The following is a 7,918-nucleotide window of genomic DNA, read 5'->3' on the forward strand; positions in this document are numbered from 1 at the left end:
GTCGAGCATTTTTCATGAAAGCACATGATACCTTCGTGATTCAATGTGAAAGAGCCAAAGGGTTCTTGATGATGGATGAGGCGGAGAGAGTGGACTAGATTGCAATGACATTTGGTATGATTTAGCTATTTCAACTATTGACTGGATTGCAATGACATATGCTGCATGATTACTCTGTTCAATGGTTTTGCATTAATCTCTAGTAGCACTAAACTGAAACTATATTGATCTCACATCACTATATTGGAACTCATTATTGAGCACATTTTGACTATTTAATTGGCATCTAAAGTAATTCCTGTTTATGAGCTACCTCTATTTAATTGTTTTGCATGGATCAGTTTATGAGTTGCCTCTATTTAATGTTTGGCATTGATCAATACATAGTTTAGTTGTTCATTTAATTAGCATGATTGGCATTGATCACTACATCATTTTTTTGTTCATTTCATTGGCATGATTAGCTTTGATTAATGGTATTGCATTGATCTCTCATAGCACAATACTGGAACTCATTAGTGAGCACATATTGACTATTTTGCTAAACAGATTCTAAACAAACTATTACAACATATATTGGACTATTTTGCTAAATAGATTTGAAACAAATAGTTACAACATATATTGACTGTTTTGCTAAGTAGATAGTATATAGAAATACAACCATGATCAACTATGTATAGGTCAACTATTTATAGATAAAAGCCATGATTGCCATTGATCTGCCATGTATACTACATAAATATAGGATGGACATCCATACATAGTTTATGAGTTGGCTACATTTAATGGTATTGCATTGATCTCTAAATAGTTTATGACCTCATAAGTATGTTGAATGATTTTGCATGGATCTATACATACTTGATATATCCATAGTTTAGTTGTTCATTTTATTGGCATGATTCACTTTGATTAATGGTATTGCTTTGATCTCTCACAACACTATATTGGAACTCATTAGTGAGCATATATTGACTATTTTGTTAAATAGATTCTAAACAAACTGTTACAACATATATTGGACTGTTTTGCTAAATAGATTTGAACCATGATAAACAATGTATAGGTCAACTATGTATAGATAAAAGCCATGATTTCCATTGATCTTCCATGTATACTACATAGATATAGGATGAACATCCATACATAGTTTATGAGTTGGTTGTGTTTAATGGTATTGCATTGATCTCTATATTGGATTGTTTTGCTAAACAGATTTGAACCTTGCTAAACTATGTATAGGTCAACTATGTATAGATAAAAGCCATGATTTCCATTGATCTTCCATGTATACTACATAAATATAGGACGGACATCCATACATAGTTTACGAGTTGGTTGTGTTTAATGGTATTGCATTGATCTCTATATTGGATTGTTTTGCTAAATAGATTTGAACCATGATAGAATATGTATAGATAAAAGCCATGATTTCCATTGATCTTTCATGTATACTACATAAATATAGGACAGACATCCATACATAGTTTATGAGTTGGATGCATTTAATGGTATTGCATTGATCTCTATATTGGACTATTTTGCTAAACAGATTTGAACCATGATAAACTATGTATAGGTCAACTATGTATAGATAAAAGCCATGATTGTCATTGATCTTCCATGTATACTATATAAATATAGGATGGACATCCATACACAGTTTATGAGTTGGCTGCATTTAATGGTATTGCATTGATCTCTACATAGTTTATGACCTCATAAGTATGTTGAATGATTTCGCATGGATCAATACATACTTGATATATCCATAGTTTAGTTGTTCATTTCATTGGCATGATTCATTTTGATTAATGGTATTGCATTGATCTTTCACAACACTATATTGGAACTTATTAGTGAGCACATATTGACTATTTTGCTAAATAGATTCTAAACAAACTATTACAGCATATATTGACTATTTTGCTAAATAGATTCGAAACAAATAGTTATAGCATATATTGACTATTTTGCTAAGCAGATAGTAGATAGAAATAGAACCATGATATGGCTATTATGATTGGCACTATGATATATATAGGTAATCACATGAGCACATACTAGAATTCATTATTGAGCACATATTGATTATGTATAGATAAAAGTCGTGATTGCCATTGATCTATACATAGTTGATCCATACATAGTTTATGATTTGGCTCTATTCAATGGTATTGCATTCATCTCTCACAGCACTATACTAGAACTCATTACTGGCAAAAAACTGTTACAAAGTTTAGTTGTTCATTTCACTGGTATTGATCTCTCATAGCACTATACCAGAATTCATTAGTGAGCACATATTGACTATTTTGCTAAACAGATTTGAAACAAACTGTATGTATGTATGTATGTATGTGTGTATGTATGTACACACATATATGTACGTACGTATGTATGTATGTGCGTATGTATGTACACACATGTATGTACATATGTATGTATGTATGTAAGTTGTACACATGTATGTACGTATGTATACATTCTTGATCTATGCATAGTTTAGTCATCCATTTCATTGGCATGATTGGCATTGGTCAATACACAATTTAGTTGTTCATTTCATTGGCGTTCACACGATTGGCATGTGAAGTAATTCCAGATGGTTAGTTGGCTTTTTTTAATGGTATTGCATTGATCTCTCACAACACTATACTAGAACTCATTACTGAGCACATTTTTACTATTTTGCTAAGCATACTTGATGTATACATACCTGATCTATACATAGTTTATGATCTCGTAAACGTTTGGCATAGTTGTTCATTGCATTGTTAATTAGAGCTATATTTGAACCATACATACATGGAATACACGAGGAGTGGTAAATGATGAATGCTCAATTGTAGAACTTTAGAGCATATGCTGATCGAAATGTGATTTGGTAGATGATTGTATAGTTCATGATTTTTTCCTATGTTATATCTATAGTCCTAATTTTCTTGCATATGTTTTTATTTCTTGTCTTTTTGTCCCTATTTGATTTCCTATGTATGTTCTCGCTAACAAGATTATCAAAAGTATTGAGGATTTCTGGTAGATGATTGTACAGTTCATGATTATGTCCCATGTTATATGTATATTCCTAATTTTCTTGGATATTTTTTAAATTTCTTATCTTTTTTCCACAATTTGGTTTCCTATGTATGTGCTTCCTGACAAGATTGTCAACGATATTGACAAAGTGTCTTTCTTTTGTATTTTTTTATTGCTCCTAATTTTCTGATATTGCAAGACCACACATGCTGATAAAAAATGAGCTATCTAATGTTTTTTTACTGTGCATGTTTGTAAAGGGTCAATATTTCTGATGCCACTCCTTGGTGTATTCCATTAAAAAATAATCAGGTTTTAATTTTCAAGCATGTTTAGTTCATTTATGTAGGATTGACCATCTAACAATATAGACAGTAATGGGAAGATTGAGCAGCATGAGAGGGTTTCTCACCAAATATGGGGCATAAGGGCATACATCATGGATTTTCTAGTGTTTTCGTATTTAATGGTGTGTTTTCACACCACCATTCAAATTATGGATATTGTTCTTTCTCATCAGTTCATGGATATTGTTTTTCTATCTTCTATCTTATGCTACATATGTAACATTGAATTATTGATCACATACCTAATTTAAACATATTTGGATCACATTCATAATTTGAACATATTTTGATGACATTGTTATTTGAATGTTGGTATCTGTTTGATCTATACATAGTTATGCCAAAGGCATTTCCTATATGAAGTGTGAGTGTTGATTATGATGATCAATGATTTAGAATGTCTGGAAGGGCTTGGACGACCATTATTGAAAAGGATTATTTATTAATTATTTTCAAATTTGTTAATCTTGTTTAAATGATGGGTAAAATTTTCTAATGGTTGTATAATGTGACCTAGTTAGCAAGTTTTCATATTGTAGCAATTATGTGAAATTCATTATCAAAATTTCATGATGTTAAAATATGATTTATATGATCATAGAGGGAAGTTTATTTTATAGAGTTCCCTTTAACAATAAAATAACATTAAAAAAAATAGTCAATGAGATTTTGATATTTAAGTATTTAAGAAATAAAACTATGGCTTTTTTATGTTTAATTATTGTTATAGATGTAATGGTTGTACAAAAATAACCTGGTCAATTGGTTTTTATCTAGGTTGGAACTTCTTTTGATGGGAAATGATGTAAAGTCTATTTGCACATGTACCAAAGTGGATTGAACATTAGACATGCTAAAGTGTGATTTGAGTGAACAGATATGGCTGAAGATTTGGGTAGACATTTATATAGACAATTTTCTTTTTTCTTAAATTGCATGTAAAATCTATGTAGCCAAATTTCCACATTTTTTAAGAACAATTATTAACAAAGCATCATTTTTCTTGTTAAAGTTATCATCAAATGTTTAATGTGTGTGAATGTAAAATAGTATATTTTTTCTAATAGAATATTTCATGTAAAAATTTAGTTGCATATTTTGTTGAATAATTAACTAATTTAATAAATTTAATGAAAGGGAGAGATCCATAGAGGGGCAAAGAGTGCGGGATAGGAAGGGGAGAGAGAGAGAGAGAGAGAGAGAGAGAGAGAGAGAGAGAGAGAGGAGCTTCTGTGTTCCTACATCTATGGAAAGATGTCCTCAAGAGATATATACGTAGAGGGAGGAGAGAAGAGTGGGCTAGGTTGAGAGAGAGACAGAGGGAGGACACAAACACACACATATACAAAGGAAGGGGGGGAGAGAGGGATAAAGGAAGCAAGAGAGGCAGAAGGACATAGAAAGATGGAGATCTCAAACATGAAGCTATTTCTAATGGAGTAAGGAGCCTAATTATCTTCAAGTTATTTTGAGGTTTGGTTTAAGACATTTTTGGATCCTTTTAGGTAGATGCATAGTTTATTTTAGACTATCACATGCAACACAAATGTATACATAAATACATGTTTTTTCTATAATTTATCTCCAAAATAAATTTGGCATATCCATTGCACACCAAGGTGAGATTGCTAGTTTATATATGCAAGATTGACCATCTAACAATACTAACAATAATGGGAAGAATGAGTAGCATGAGAGGGTTTCTCGTCAAATGTGGGGCATAATGGTATAGAGCGTGGATTTCCTAGTGTTCTCATATTTAACGGCTAAGTCACAAAGTTCAAGTTCAAGTTCGACAATTTTGAATTTTGGATGAATTCGACAATAAATTTGTCTTATATAATTTTTTAAAAATATATAATATATATGATCACAATTTCCAACTATGGGACAAAAAATAATTTTTTACAAATGATTGCAAGTATGATTTTTTTTACTTTTCTTTGTTAATAAATGGAATTAAAATAAAAAATAATAATCATTTTATTTATTATTTACTAACAAAATAAAACTATGAATATTCAAGAATTAAAAATAATAATAATGTAGTCTAATTATAAATAAATTTGTAATCATAAATATTAAATTAAATATTAATACTTTACTCATTATAATACTTGTGTTTCACTAATAAAATAAGATTACAAAAATTTACTTCAAATTCCAATTCCAATTCGAAAATGAACAACCAAACGCAAGAAAAAGATATTCCCAATCATATTCCGTTCCAATTCCAATTTCTAAATTGGCAACCAAACACAGAATATGAATTTGTATATTCATCTTCCATGTCAACCAAACGGTCCAACTATCTTCCTAAAATGCATAACCGAATTTTCGAAAACCTGGTTATGAGATAACCTAGTTATGACAAAAATTCATCTTCCCCAACCAAATGGGACCTAAACTATTACGGTTTCATTTTCTTATTCAGTTTGCATTTTGATGACAGAATTGGTATTTTACATTGCAAATTGCTTTCTCCATTCTGGTCTACCTTTCCTTGATTCTGACATATTCTGGGCAAGCAGGTTACTTAATGAAGCATAAAGAGGACATAGGAGATACATTCTACAGCTCATTACCAAAAAACAATGGAGTGTATTGGGCAATGTTTATTGTTGCCACATTAGCGGCCATTGTTGCCAGTCAATCATTGATTTCGGCAACCTTCTCAATCATAAAGCAATCTATGGCACTAGGTTGTTTCCCTCGGGTGAAGATTATTTAAACATCAAAAGGACAAGGCGGGTCGGATCTACATTCCAGAGATTAACTACATAGTTATGGCTATCTGCCTTGCTATACTCTTAGGTTTCCAAGATAGTGCTTCAATTGCAAATGCCTATGGTAAGAAGATCAAAGACTTATATCAAAGATCCTTATTTTCGATATAAAGTTATACATTTGATCGTAGTGTTACAATATTTTTAACAACCGTTTGTTTGTTGGGATTAAACTGGAATGGGTAGAAAATTTTGTTCAGTGGATTGAAATATGAGTTTGGAATTTTTATTTTGTTTTGAAATGAGAATTTGTTAATTCCACTTCAAGAGGTAGAATTGGGATTGCCTATTGAAATTGGAATTGTAATTAAATCAGATTTTCATTTTCATTTGAATCTAAATTCCAAATTAACAATTTCAGTATTTGACAAATTTCAGATATAAGACAAATGTAGCATTTGCTAATGTCAAACAGCCAAAAGAACTGTAATCAGCATTTTCAAGATCTTAATTTATTCTTGCATAAAAACATTTATTCTTAGAAAATTTTCCCAAATTCATGCTTCCCAAGCTGATTATCTCCTTTGCATGGATATATATTACATGTTATTAAATTTTTGTAATTTTAATCTTTGAATTTTGTGATGCAGGAGTTGCTGTGATTATGGTGATGCTTATTACAACATGCTTGGTGGCTGTGGTCATGCTTGTTATTTGGAACTTGCATATATCACTTACACTTTTCTTCTTTACATCATTTTTCCTCATAGAAAGTATTTACCTGACATCTCTATTGAATAAGGTACCCCAAGGTGGCTGGGTTCCCTTTCTAATTTCCATATTCTTTCTGACTATAATGTTCTCTTGGAGTTATGGGCAGAATAAAAAGTATGAATATGCAATGGAGAAAAAGTTAAGTCTGCAAGATGTGAATGAAATGGTTGCCAATGTGGGCTGTAGAGTCCCAGGAGTCTCTTTCATGTGTAGTGACCTCCTTTACAGTTTGCCACCAATCCTTAGGCACTATGTGAATACTGTCGGTTCTCTTCATGAAATACTTATTTTTCTTACAATAAGAGTGCTTCCAGTCAAGAGTGTGATGTTAGGAGAGAGATACCAAGTTCATCGACTTGGACCAAAGGGTTTATACAGATGCATAGCTCAATATGGTTATATGGATGACCCGAGTTTGGAAGTCCATGAATTTATAAAACAGGTTTTTGAAAACATAAAAGAATATATCAAAAACACTGCCAGAGAAGGCCAACACAGCTTAGGGGACCAGGGCATGAATGGTTCAAGTGTTACTCAAAATGAAGGAAGAACTTTAATAGCAGAAACTAATCTCTCTCCATGTGAGGAAGTGCAACAGCTTGAATCGGCAAAGAATGTGGGGGCAATTTTTGTAGTAGGGAAAACTACACTGAAAACCAGCATGAAGACCAATGCTTTTGAGAGACTCGTGATTGACAATTTTTATAATCGTCTTCAAAAGAATTGCAGATCCTCCATGTCTACCTTGCATGTACCGCCTGCACGGCTCCTTCAAGTTGGAATGGTCTATGAAATATAACGTTCATGGGCAGGAGCACCCCACCAATAATAGGGACAAGCTAATCTCCATTTCAAATATACTAAAGATAAAATAAAGTCAAACTTTTATTTTTCCAATTCAACTATGCAGATCATGAAGATCAAATGTTGAAATTTTCAGAAAAATCTATGATGTTTTCCATCTTTTGAAAATTGGTCAACTATACAGTTTAGATGGAAGCTAGTTGCATCCAATAATAATAAGCCTAG

The 7,918-nt window shown here is 31.7% G+C and overlaps 1 pseudogene; it reads left to right on the plus strand.

The window, feature by feature from the left end:
* LOC149564025 (potassium transporter 26-like) overlaps nucleotides 1-7,688 on the plus strand; it is a 61,241-nt pseudogene extending 53,553 nt beyond the window's left edge.
* Nucleotides 7,689-7,918: the final 230 nt, after the last annotated feature.

The sequence above is a fragment of the Cupressus sempervirens genome, chromosome 4, assembly GCF_028749045.1.
Source record: "Cupressus sempervirens isolate cs-2001-9-10 chromosome 4, ASM2874904v1, whole genome shotgun sequence".
NCBI classification, from domain to species: Eukaryota; Viridiplantae; Streptophyta; class Pinopsida; order Cupressales; family Cupressaceae; genus Cupressus; species Cupressus sempervirens.